The 13379-nt window shown below is 28.6% G+C and overlaps 1 protein-coding gene across 1 annotated transcript in view; it reads right to left on the bottom strand.

The window, feature by feature from the left end:
• LOC107444068 (mucin-22) overlaps positions 1–11127 on the bottom strand; it is a 70644-nt gene extending 59517 nt beyond the window's left edge. Inside the window, exon 1 of the mRNA XM_016058143.3 lies at positions 10521–11127. The gene's annotated coding sequence lies outside the window, so the exon portion shown is untranslated. The remainder of the gene's footprint in view (positions 1–10520) is intronic.
• Between the last annotated feature and the right edge of the window lie 2252 nt (positions 11128–13379).

Below are 13379 nucleotides of genomic sequence, written 5' to 3'. Positions count from 1 at the left end.
GCTAAATACATTTAATCGGTTTTATAACATTTTTGCAGTGTTTCTACTTTTCTTTAATCAGCTTAGTGCGATTTGTGATGCAAAAGACGTTAAAGTATAGCAGTATTTCTAAATGAATATTCACAATTACTAATGGTGGAGAATATCGGTTTTAGATTTTAATATGTAACAAATTGTGATGCAAAAGACGTTAAAGTATAGCAGAACTTCTAAATAACTATTCACAATTACAGATTGTAGAAAATATCGGTTTTAGATTTTAATATGCAACAAATTTTGATGCGAGAGACGTTAAAGTATAGCAAAAGTTCTAAATTATTATTCACAATTACTAATGCTGGAAAATATCAGTTTTAGATTTTAATATGCAACAAATTGTGATGCAAAAGACGTTAAAGTATAGCAAAAGTTCTAAATAATTATTCACGATTACTAATGCTGGAAAATATGGGTTTCAAACTTCAATATGCAATAAATTTTCTTAACAAAAAACAAAGAAATGAATGTAGAATGTTAAAATATATTCTTCAATATCTACAAGGAAAAATAAGCTTTAAATAATAGATGAACAAGATTTAAAATTTGATAGCTGAAGATTTGTATTTGATGGAGTTTCAACAATCTTCATACTTTGTAATTCTAAGAAGTTATGGTTTTAATAATATATTTTCATATTCATAAATAAATTAAAGCGATTAATTTCTCTTCTAATTTTAAGCTCCATAGAGAAATGGGTAGAGGAATAAGGAGATCAAAGCATCATGATGTATCCCGAAAAATTTAAACTTTTAAAACCTAAATTATTAGGAAACGGAATTTGTTTATATAAATATGCTGCAGTCATGTTTTAATATTTATTTATAAGGAAGAATTTCCTTTTTAATCTCTAAATGTATTGAGGAGTTAATTTAAAATAAATATTTGCACTATCGTTACACGTTATAAAAGTCAACTGGTCTTCTACAATTACTTAATAAGTTTGTATAAAATGTCTTAATACAAGAAATTATGACGGGCCCTGTAATAACAGCAATTTTTTTTAGAAACCAAACTTTGTTATTTCAAAACCATATTACTTCGACTATTGGTCCGAAACGAAAACCTTAAAACGTTTTTCTTTGTTCAATAAAACTCTACATTAGGTTTGTAATAACATTAAGTAACCCGGACTATTTTATGTAATTCTTAACAAATATGATGCAATACCAGAAATATCTGTTATATCAATGTTTGTGATGAAACGTGACGAGTAAAGGTCGTCCACTATTGGTGAGAAAACAGTAGTAATCCGCAACTGCATTTTTTTTTCAACACTTCAATAGAAAAAAAAAAGAAGTGTTTGTTGGCTTTATTCTGAACTTGTCATGTATGTTGCGTCACTAAGAATTAGTGGAGATGTTTTTCTGGTGACGCTTTAACTAGTTCACAGAGGTCGAAACTTGTGAATAAACATGCCGCCCGTAGAGGGCCACATTCCACAAAGAATTCAGCCTTCTACTTCTGCCCGCCCTAAAATCACACCGTATGTAAACTAAGGGAGTGAAGCTTTGATACGAAATGACCTCTCATACTTGCCTCAATAAGTGCGATCGTAAAATTTTCAATTATCGTTTGATTTGAGATTTTATCAAACTTGAAAGGTATGGATCAAAGGATTAAAGATAAAAAAAATTATTTAAAAAAAAAGGAAAAAAAAGAGGACATTAATCTCTTCTAGGAGGTCAACTGCCTCGTTTTTTTCCCCAAACGATTTCATAGTTTGGTAGAGAAATTAGAACTAATGTATAAGAATAAAATCTAATAATTGAGAGTTAATACTTTTAAATAATTTTTTGAATTGATGTATACGATATCAAAATGCATTGAATTTTAAATTTAAAATTTATAGTTGAAAAGTAAAATATGATAAAAACTTCGTGTGGTAAGATATCGGAGCACAAATTAAAATTTTTTTAGTTTATATTGAAACAGAAAAAAAAGTTAATCTTCAGGTAGGCAACTGCTCGTTTTGCAAAAGATTTAATGGAGTGTTGTGAAACTATATATATTAATTTATTTTTATGCTTTTTTTCTATGATGCATCTAAAATTTGCTCTAACATTTTCAGACTTAAAATTAAGCCTTGTACTGAGTGGAAAGATTTATAAGAAACTTTAATTAAGAGCTATAAGCTCATGTAACGTTTTTTTCTTTTCTTAAATTACGGCACCGATAAACTTGAATTTTGTAGTGCACAATCCTTATACTATTTACATACATTTTAGGACGACTTTTATTCAGATATTTATTTGAAAAAATTTATTGAGAAAATTGTGATGATTTCGTCATTTTTTTAAAAAACAATTCCTCATTTGATATTAAATAAACATTTTCTAAAAATATTCTAATCAATATTTTTTTAAGAAAAAAAAAGCGTTTTAAAAAAGTTTTTTTTTTTTTCAAAAAAACCTCATTAAATTAATGAAAGTGTATTTGTTACCACTAAAACTGGGAAACCATTAAGGGTATAAAAATCTTTTCGAGGCAATAATTTCTATAATTTTGAAAGCCAGAATTTCTGTTAAACCGTTACCAAATGAACAGAAAAATTACAAAATGAATGGCTTCAATACCTTATATTTAGGGTTTTTTCTTTAAACCAGAATTACGTTTTTTTAAAAAAATTTTTTTTACTGAAATGCTATTACTATACATTACGGTAATTTTACCGAATATTTTTCTCCGTGCCCTTTTTAATATCACGGGTATATGAATTCTGTTAAAAGTAAATTGACTAACTTAGATATTCTCTGAATATATATTATGGAACAAAAACACAGAACTTGAAAGCATACAAGCTTTTCGCCAAACGACATTTAACTGCCGACCGTTATTTTCAGACGATGATTTAAATTCTTTCAACGCACGACATGTTTTGGTTGGGACAAACACTGACATAAAACATAAACCTTTGAATGCATTGAAAAATATATCACTAATTATGCATTCTTCGAAATAAATTTCATCCAAGAGAATCTACCTTTTTTTTTAATTTCTTGCGTAATGATTCTCATTGTTTAAACTCAGAAGAAAATCAACCGTAGATTCATATCGTGAGGTAAGGCAGGTTAAGAATTTGTCAGAAATTCTAATAGACGTTTATCACATCATCTTGGTCGGCTTATTATGTTGTAAAGACCTTCGTATTCCATGTAAGAAGAAAACAGTTAGAAAGATTTTCAAAATTTCAACATGATAGCGGTTCTAAAAGAATTTTTATATTTTGTTTTTATATACGGATAATTGTAAAATATTTTTTCTTATCTATGAATGGTTAAGCATGAGAGACTTTAAATAATGAAGATATGATCCGCAGTTTTTTTTTTCACTTCTTTTGTTTTAACTAGCGTTTATCGTTTTCTTTACCTTTTTAGAAATTAAATTTTTGAATGCTAAGAAAGCAGTTAGATGGAAACGAATTTAACGGAGCAATATATGTAGTTCGAAATAATTTCTTTTACGAACGTAGATATGGTAAATTGCACAATAAATCATGTTCGTAAATGAAGCAATAATTCCAAGTGCTACTGTGTATCTTATTATATTGTTCGGAGAGTAATTTCATTTTTTTCCCCAACAGATTACTTAATTGCATTTTTTCATAGCCAATTTCACACTGAAGTCGTGTAATCACTATAAATTTTGAAAGCAAAATAAAAAGGCTTACTAGTGAAAAAGATAGATTCTACGCAATAGTTTTTGGTTGGCGCCCTTTCAAATAAAGAAAGTGAAAAACAGCATGCTCATTATATTTTACTTTTTTACTGTAGGAACGCTGAAAATTCTATTGAAGTAAGAAAAAATTTTTTGGTTTCGTCTGGAGAAGGTGTATGAAGGCTGTTTTTTAAAACTCTGTCGCCAAGGGGAAAAAAAGCAGTTTAAGTGCTTTACACTTGAAGCATTGCAGTGATTTGAAACTATGCATATAATCTGCCGTGAAGAAGTATCTTGGCTTTAGAACAGACGAATAACTTAAGTGTTTTGAAAGTAATTAAACTTTTTTTAAAATTCATCAATTTGGCGACATTTAGCCACTTAGACAAAAATTATCAAAATCACAGCCTTATTCTCAGTTTTTACAAATTATTATCAGCCCTGGAGTAAGTTTTTAAGTATCAAAAAAATTAGTCTGCAAGCGCTTTTCGTTTTCACGAAACTGTGACATTCCTCCATATTGACGTTTTGCGACATTTTCAAAATAAGCGTAGACAACGCTGGCTTTAGATAGACTGAAGTCGACCTAACAGTCATAAGTAACAGTTGCAACTCACAGCAGTTACAAAAATAGCACATTATTAGCAAAATTTGCATAATTAGCACAAAATTAGCACATTATTAGCAAATAGCACATTATTTTCATACTACGATGGAGCTTTCGAAAAACAACCTTAACAAACTGGTTCGCAAAATTTCGCTTAAGATGCATAAAGGTACACTACGACAGCTTAGGCTGAAGAAGGCACAAGGCATTAATTAATGCAAACTGGTGAACTCGTTATATAAGTGAGAGATTAAATTTATCGAATTCCGTTGTTCATGATAATTTGAAACGACCAAGTTTATTCTCAAAGCTCGACATATGAGTTCTACACATTTTTCCGAAAATAAATGTATGTCGTTGCATTAGACATCTGTGATTTTCTTTTTAAACGTTAAGAAAATTATCCCTTTTTGAATCATTACTAGAAACAAGAATTAGTTTGTCTACAATATTTGCTCGGGTCTCTACTCAACAATTTCGACCGTAATACCTTTACTTCAGATGAGGAGATTAGCCGTGATAGTCTGGTTGGTATGGCACTGGGCTCATGTACAAAAGGTCGTGGGTTCGATCCCCGCCGGCCGAAGACTCCCCGTGTAGTAAATGGTGACTGATGCACGTTAAAACTACCGAGTCACAAATTTCTCCATGTTCTCTTAACAAATCAAACCTCTGGGGGTACTGATCAAGGAGTTTCCTAGTCTTCTGAATTGGTTCAAAATTACAAGACTGCGGAGTTGAACATTAGTAGTCGTAAGCTCAAAAATTGGGTCTGCTGTTCAACGACGTATGTAATATAAAATAAAATAAAATGAGAAGGTTGGTCGGGATAGCCTGGTTGGTAGGTCAAGGAGACCATGTCCAAGAGGTCGTAGGTTCGATCATTGCCGACCGAAGACTCCCCGTAATGGTGACTGATGCACGCTAGATTTATCAAGTCACAAGGTCCTCCATGTTCTCTTAACAAATCATACCTCTGGGGGCACTGATTCAGGAGTTTCCTTGTCTTCCGGATTGGTTCAAATTACAAGGCTACGGAGTTGAACATTAGTAGTCTTAAACCCCAAATTGGGTCGGCTATTCAACGACAGTTATAAAAAAAAAATTAAACGATAAGGTTAAGAGCCGTGATGGTTCAAGGGATAGAGTATTCGCCTTCCAATGTGGTGAACTTGGTTTTAATCCCAGCGATGGCTGGTCGATACGAATTCCGCATCCGGGTCACACCGGCCCGACCACAGTACTGACGTAAAATATCCTCAGTAGTTGTCGGATCATGGGTTAGAGTCTCCTTGCCGTCAGTCTAATAGAAGGAGGTTTTCGTGGTTTTCCTCTCCATGGAATGCAAATGCTAGTTAGTTCCATCAAAACGTACACCACTTCAATTATAAAGAGTAGTTTCTTTGAAAATACATAACTGTCTATTCCAGCTTTGATAACTTTAAATGTCTGAGAGTAATATTTGCTTTTAAAACTCATTCCACGCACGAAATATTTTTTGATATACGCAAGAATTGTTTTTTTTTTAAAATAGAAAATGGATCAGTCTAATTTAATAAATTCTTTTTAATATTTCTGAACTGTTTCTTTTGTTTTTAAAACTAATTTCTTTCAAAAAAATATTCAGATATACGCAATGGTAGTTTCCTTGAAAATTTAAAATTATCCAATCTACTTTTAATAACTTTTTTTTTCACACACGGAGATAAAAAAAAATCGGATAGAATTACCGTACTGTATGGAAATTACATTTCTGTTAAAAAAATATCTAATTCATAATTCATGAAACCAAAATATGTGGTATTTAAACCATTCCTTTGGTAATTTTTCCTTTCATATAACAACGTTACTCAGAAAATTGTGGTTTTCACAACTATAGTTAGTCTTACCACACATTTAGTCAAATAAATAAATGAATAAAAAATCGAGACTGAAAAGCAAATTTAATCGAGCAACTGGTTTTCATACCATGCTCCAAGGTATTATGATAAAGTTACCAAATGTTACAGCATTCACCAAATTTTATCACATAACTTAAAACCATATTTCATTGTTAATTCCTCAAAAATCATTACTGAAGCGCTTCGAAACTTTTCAGTGCTCCCATAAAGCCAGAAACATGGTAAATTTCACCATATTTTTCTACTTTTGACCATACATTTTCTTTCAGTGTACCACAGAAATAATAAATGCTTTTAAAACTAACTCATTCCTCGTTTGAAAATAAACAAACGAAGAAAATATACGTAAGAATAACTTCACCAAAAAATTGAAAGCTTAATCACCAAAATACTAATAATCACCTTTGTTTAAAAAAATAAAGCCTAACATAATCGTTTCTACCATGCAATTTACCAGCAATAGCATCATAAATTAAATAGAAAACAAAACCTTCCATTGTTTTCCCTCGCAAAAAAAGCGCCAATTTGCATCGGTAGCTGCCAAATCAAATTCAATTACTTCATAAAAATCGACACTATTTATTATCTCTCGCCATTTAACAAGCCATCTAACCCCTTTTGTATCATAAACCCCTCATTATGACATCAGTCAGAGAGAACGCTTGAACTCGCCAATGCAGCCAATACGAGAAAGGTTAAACGAAAATGATTCAGGTAAGCAGTTTTCTGGATGTTATCATCATCATTATTATCATGACTTTTTCTCCCTTCTCAGCGTTTTCTTTATCGAAAGAAAAGAAAAGTTCTTTCATGCGAGAAGAATTTCCTCTTTCACTTTCTATCATCAATTGCTGTTCCATCAATAGCAGATATGAGAAGAAATAGTTGGCATGCGCAGAATAGTGTGCGCATTTATTTTCTTCCTCAGGTATGTGTTGTTGTTGATGGTAGTTTATTATAGACGTGGGGAGGTAGTGGGGGTGGCGATAAGTAATTTTAGTGTGAGGGGTGGTTCAAGGTTTTTGTCGTCGAAAGTCGGGGTGAAGGTTGTCAGATCTTTTGAGGGGTGGGGCCATTTTTTGGTGCTTCTAAAGAAATTTTAAGAGTCTCGTTGTCGAAGGTGCGCAATCTAAACATTTTCGCGATAAATGGAATATCTTAAAGTTAATCGAGCGAAAATGCAAATGTGATGTCAAAAATATCCAAAGTTAATACGCTATCACAAGTTTTAGAATATACAAACCAAATCTTTTGGAAAATTATCCTTTTGAAATTAAATTAGAAGTTACAGCTATTTTAATTTTAAAAAAATTATGTTGTCATGTGTTTTGCAAATTTATAATTTACGTTAATTCGAACAAGAATTTCCTTTAAGTTATTGCTTAACCGTTTAGAGAACTGGCAGCTTAGAACACTCATACAGATGTATTGAAAAATAGTTTGCAGTGGTGTTTACCAATATGCTAAAATATTTTATTTAGTTTTATAACCGGCATTGAAATGCCGACCTATTTTTAGGTTTGTGACTATCAATATTCAAATCTTTGTAATTTTAAATGCAGTCCAGAGAGACAAGTTCAAGCATTGGGACAAACTAGCTTTTTAAGAGAAATTTTATGAAACTAACCTGCATTTGGTTACATGAAGTGAAAAACCACGAAAACTATTGTTATCCCGACTGCAATGAGATTTTAACCCATGATCTGTCTACCACTGAGGATATTTTAATTTCATCGTTATGGTCGGATAAAAATCTGGTATCGATCCGCCATCGCAGGGATTCGAACTTGGGCCACCCAATTGCTCTATCCCCTGAGCTGTGTTAAAATATCAACATTTGCTTGGTTTTCTTTTCCACTTCTTAAAAATTGTGCACTGTGGGAACGCGAGTTAGTAAGCAAGTAGGAAAAAAAAATTTTTTTAAAGAAAAAAAAAGTTATTTTGTAAGAAAAAAAAAAATCGTCAATTAAAATAGCATACTTGTTAAAAGGTTTTGGAAATAGTTACATTAATATTGTTATTTTAATAATTTTTATGCCAATGAAAATTTAATTGCATATTTTAATACTTTTCCCAACCTTTCTTTGACTTGTAAATTTAAATTAATATATTTTGTGGTTTAAGACTAGATTAAAGTTTTTGAAAACTATAGCGTTTTTTGCACCGCAAATAAATTTTTTATAATAAATCAATAACATCGCATGAATACATTTTAATTAAGTATATCGTGCTTCAAAATAAACTTCGTGAACCTAGAATACATTTTTATCATTAAATTATATAGTTATTAAATATATTTTTAAAATTTCACCCGTATATTTTTTGAGCTATTTTTTAATAACTGGTTTATAGTAAAAACACATATTTGAATTCATTACTTCTCTTTTTCGAAATTTTTAAAAAAACCATGATATTTGAAAAATTTTCGTAAAAAAAATTTAATAGAAAACTTTTCGTAATTAATGATTATTCGTAATAATTTAAAATTCTTGCTTAAAACATTTGGTCATTGATGAATAAAAGTTTCAAAAGGAAAATTAAATTGATCGTATTATAAAGTGCCATGATGAATTGAAACCATGTTTTTATAAAATGCAGAAATTAAATAAAGAAACAATTTGATTTATTATTTTTAATATTATTTTTTTATTACTTAGAAAAATTTAAAATTTAAATATTCTTAGATAAAAATAAAATGATATTTTTATGATTTGTTATAAAAGAAATTTGATAAAAATAGTGAATCATAACTAAGTTACAATGGTAATAAAAATTAATGACTTTAATTTATTTTAAATTTATTTACGAGAGAAACTCACACGTTTATATTTTCAGTTATAAATTAGCAAGGGCTAACCTTTCTCTATTTAAAGTCTAAGTAATTTGTGTAAAAAGATTTGTAGAATGTTTTTCGAATTGACGTTTGATAATTTATTAATATAACATTTTGAAACTTTGATTAAGTGACATAAAAAAAGGCTAGTCGGAGAAAAAAAGTTATCATTGATACATCACAACGTAAATTTTCTTTTATAATAAAATAATGTATTCTAAATGAAAATACAACTAAAAACTATATTATTCCCTTCAAAAATATAAGATATTTATAACTTACCAAAAACTACTTTTTTAAAAAAAAATTAGAATAATTATTTAACATTGAAGTTATCAGCTCTCGTTTCTAATCACTAAACACTCATAATAAATTTTTTTTTTAATTATTTAAAACTAAACTAGACATTTACTTAATTAAATGTAGCAAAATTTCAGAAAATTTATTAAGAGAATAATATCTAAAAATAGTAAATTAGTATTCAGAAAATATTTTTTGCGGATCCGAAAATAATCGTAACGGTAAGCACATACTTTCATGAAAAGTAGAAATATTGAAACACGATATATTATAGTTCACCTTTTAAAAATTCAAAAAAGTTTATTAATTAAAATATCAAAAGATTTATGAATTAAATAATACAGGATTTTTTTTTATCAAAATAAATAATGCATACATACATTAATTTTTGTTAAAATTTTCTGAGTTTTCAAATCTAACGCATCTATTTTAAATAGGTTTAGATAAAAATAAAAATTTAATGTATTTTTTTTACTCATATCACTTTTATTAAGATTTAAAATATTTGAGTTAAAAAATATTGAATGCAAATTATTTATCAAGAAGAAATAAAAGAAAAATAGAAATTAATCTTTCACAAGAATAGAAATAAAAGTATTAAAATTGTCTAAGAAGAAGGAATTGCACTTGAAGTTTTCTTAAATTTTCTTTACGAAACTAGATTGTTGTATCATAGTATTTCATATCACTTTTCAAATGAAAAGAAGCATTAAGGAAAATATCGAAATGTTTATAAAGAATACATAATGTTAAATTTTTTTCCTTGCATTATTTTACCAAAAAGAATTTAATAATATGTATTTTATACATTTTTTTAAAGAGCTCGTTTAATTTTAAAAAGAAATATTTCGATACAATTACATATTAGATCCAATGTATCACATGTATAGTATTTATCAATTTATATATTAGATCCAATGATATATAAATGCATATAATTTTTTATTAAAAAAGTATCGAGATATGAGAGCACTTTTTTCTAACTTATTAAGGATTAGAATTATTTTTGAGCTAAAAAATATTACGTTTAAATTCCATATCATAAAATAATTAGAAAAAAGAAAGAATAAAATATTTCAAAAGAAAAGTTTTCTGAAATTTTCTTCGCAAAAATAAGTTTTTTTTCTATCACAATATCTCTTATTAAATAGGATATTTCATGCACTTTAATTCGAAACTAACCTACCTTGGAAAAAAAATTCAATTAAGAAGATGAGTTAATTTGTGGAGCTCCTGGATCCCACCAATGTCTTCTCGGAATCCTCAAGATGAAATGACAAATCTCAGGATGAGCAGAGAACCTCAACAAAATTGACCCGTGGTCACTCTTTTACCTGCCGTTTATCCCATCCCGCCGCCTGTGACGTCACAGCCAATGGAAACCCATCGCCGTCAGCCGTTGGTCGTTGACATGGAGCCACGTGACTTCGCTCTGATGTAAGGTCAATGTTAAAAAAGAAAAATCTTGCGCATCTTATTTATTTATTTATTTTTTTCGAAGCAAACACATCTTTTGCTACAGATTTTCAGAGAATATTTTGGGGGTCAGGGCCGTCAAGGTTGTTTACCAACAGACACCCGCTTGGCTTGGTTCCTCCAGAAATGGAATCTAATCGATCGTCTGATTTGCATTTTTCTGTTCCTTCTTAATTTCGTGTAGGAGTCGGTGGCGCTCCATTGAATTCTATTTGGGAGTTGGTTAATTGTTCGAAAATTTATTCCATTATCTGAGAGAATGTAGTTCACACTTCCGACTCTGAAGTAGTGTGTTAGCGGGTGAAATAAAAGAAAAGGCGGGAGTAAAAAGAACAAAATGATCTTTCGTTTTATTCTATATAAAATAATTAACGAATTAATTGACTTTAGCGAAAAATGTTATCTTTTTAAATGAAGGGAAGTGAATTAAAAAATAATGTTCTTGTAAGCAAGATAATTTTTATTAAACCATGTTATTACAACAATTATCTACAACAACTTTCTAATTCTTTCAAAATCGAAGAAAAGGCTGGAATATAAAGAACAAAATGATCTTTCGTTTTATTCTTGATAAAATAATTATATTGCGCAGACTTTTACGAAAATTGTTATCTTCTTATATGTTTGAAGAAAAGTGAATTAATAAAAATGTTCTTGTCGACAAGATAATTTTTATTAAATTTTGTAGACAACTGCTATTACAACAATTATCTGCAACAATTAATTAAATTGATAAAAGTTAGCAAGCTTAGCATTATTGCTGTTGCTATTGTTGCTATTGTTAGCATTATTGCTGTTAATCTAGTAGATAATTGTTATTATTTTTCATAGAATTATTCAAGCTATGTACTTTTTATTTTATTTTTATAATCTATACTGAGTTTGAAAACTCAACTAAAGCGTGCAGTTTATTTCTTAAAAGTATAACAACGCAGTAGTAAGGGAATTTATAAGCTATGTTCTCTGAGTTAAAAATTGAAATCTAGTAGAAAATGTTATAAAACTATTATTTACAATAAAACTTCTCCAGTTTTTATAAACAAAATTTAAGGATTTTAAGGTTCCCTTCCCCTAAAAAAACTGCTTCTCATTTTTTATTAAAATTTGGAAGTAAATTTATGGGATTATGCTGCCAAATTATTATTAAAGAAAAATTTGCCTTTATTGTTGAGAAAGATGATTTATTAGAAACATTTCAACAATGTCCTTCATAAACTTACATTTGAACACTTAAAAAACTATAAGTTTTTAGTTCGGGTAATGACATTACTATGATAAATGAAAATTATCAGGATTCTTTTTTATTATTTTTATTATAGAAGCAAGAGATCTATTAATAATTACATTTAATTATGTTTAAAAATATACACATTTTAAGAGAACAAAAAAGAAAAAAAAATTAGTTTTTGGAATTAGGAATTATTTTAAAAAGTTCATCATTAACTTTTATAAATAGCTGCCCTTACTTTTTTTAATAGTTATTTGCGTAACTAAAGATGATAAAAATAAATAAAAATACATTATTTATTATAAACACATTACACAGCTATTATTAAGCATTACACAGATAAATAAAAAAAACATTATTCCTTAAATAATGCCGATAATTTACTGTTTAAAAACATTAATTTAGATAATGTTTCATTTTAAGATGCTTCTTTGCATTCTTACAACAATAATCATAATCTTCACATAATTAATAAATAAATAGGTAGTGCTCACCTCTTTTCAAAAGAATAACCCGTGCAGTACCGATAGTTACAAAAGCGAAGTAAAATTATCCTGATGCTTTGAAAAGTTTAAAAAGCTTATAAATTCCTTAAAAAATTATTTTTTACTTCCTATATTATCACAATCAGCTTTTCTGAAACACCAAGTAAAATCTTTCATCTACGCTAAGATAACATTTAAAAAAAAAGAAACTAAAATATTAGTATTTAGTACTAAAATGTTATATTTTTTAACCTCCTGAGCGGTAAAACCACATAAATATTTCTTAAAATATACAGACTATGTTGCGTTATAATTTTGTTATAATACCTATTCAGTAGAAAAGACTTGAACATACATAGTATGTTATTTGTAATTTTTTTTATAATTCCTATTCAATGGTTTTGCTACATCGAATGGTTTTGTAACCACATGAATGGTTTTGTTACAATCCTTGTTCTATATAACCATAGAAAACATTTTTTGAAACATTTCTTGTATAATATAATACAAGAAATGTAATGTTTTTTTTTTGGGTGTTATTTTGTTATAATCCTTATTCAGTAAAACCATCGAAAATATTTCTTGTAACGTAATTACCATGTTATTTGCAATTTTATTATTATCCACATTCGATGGAACATTAGAAAACATTTCGTGAAACATACATCTGTGTTATGTTATAATTTTGTTATAATCCCTGTTCGATGAAACTATAGAAAACATTTCCTGAAACATACAGATTGTGTTATTTGTAATTTTGTTATAATTCCTATTCAGTGGAACCTTAGAAAACATTTCTTGAAATATACATATTGTGTTATTTGTAATTTTGTTATAATTCCTATTCAGTGAAATC

Source organism: Parasteatoda tepidariorum, chromosome 6 (genome assembly GCF_043381705.1).
Source record: "Parasteatoda tepidariorum isolate YZ-2023 chromosome 6, CAS_Ptep_4.0, whole genome shotgun sequence".
In the NCBI taxonomy this organism is placed as follows: Eukaryota; Metazoa; Arthropoda; class Arachnida; order Araneae; family Theridiidae; genus Parasteatoda; species Parasteatoda tepidariorum.
Note: the sequence above shows the minus strand (reverse complement) of the source record. Positions and strands in the feature narration are given on the sequence as shown.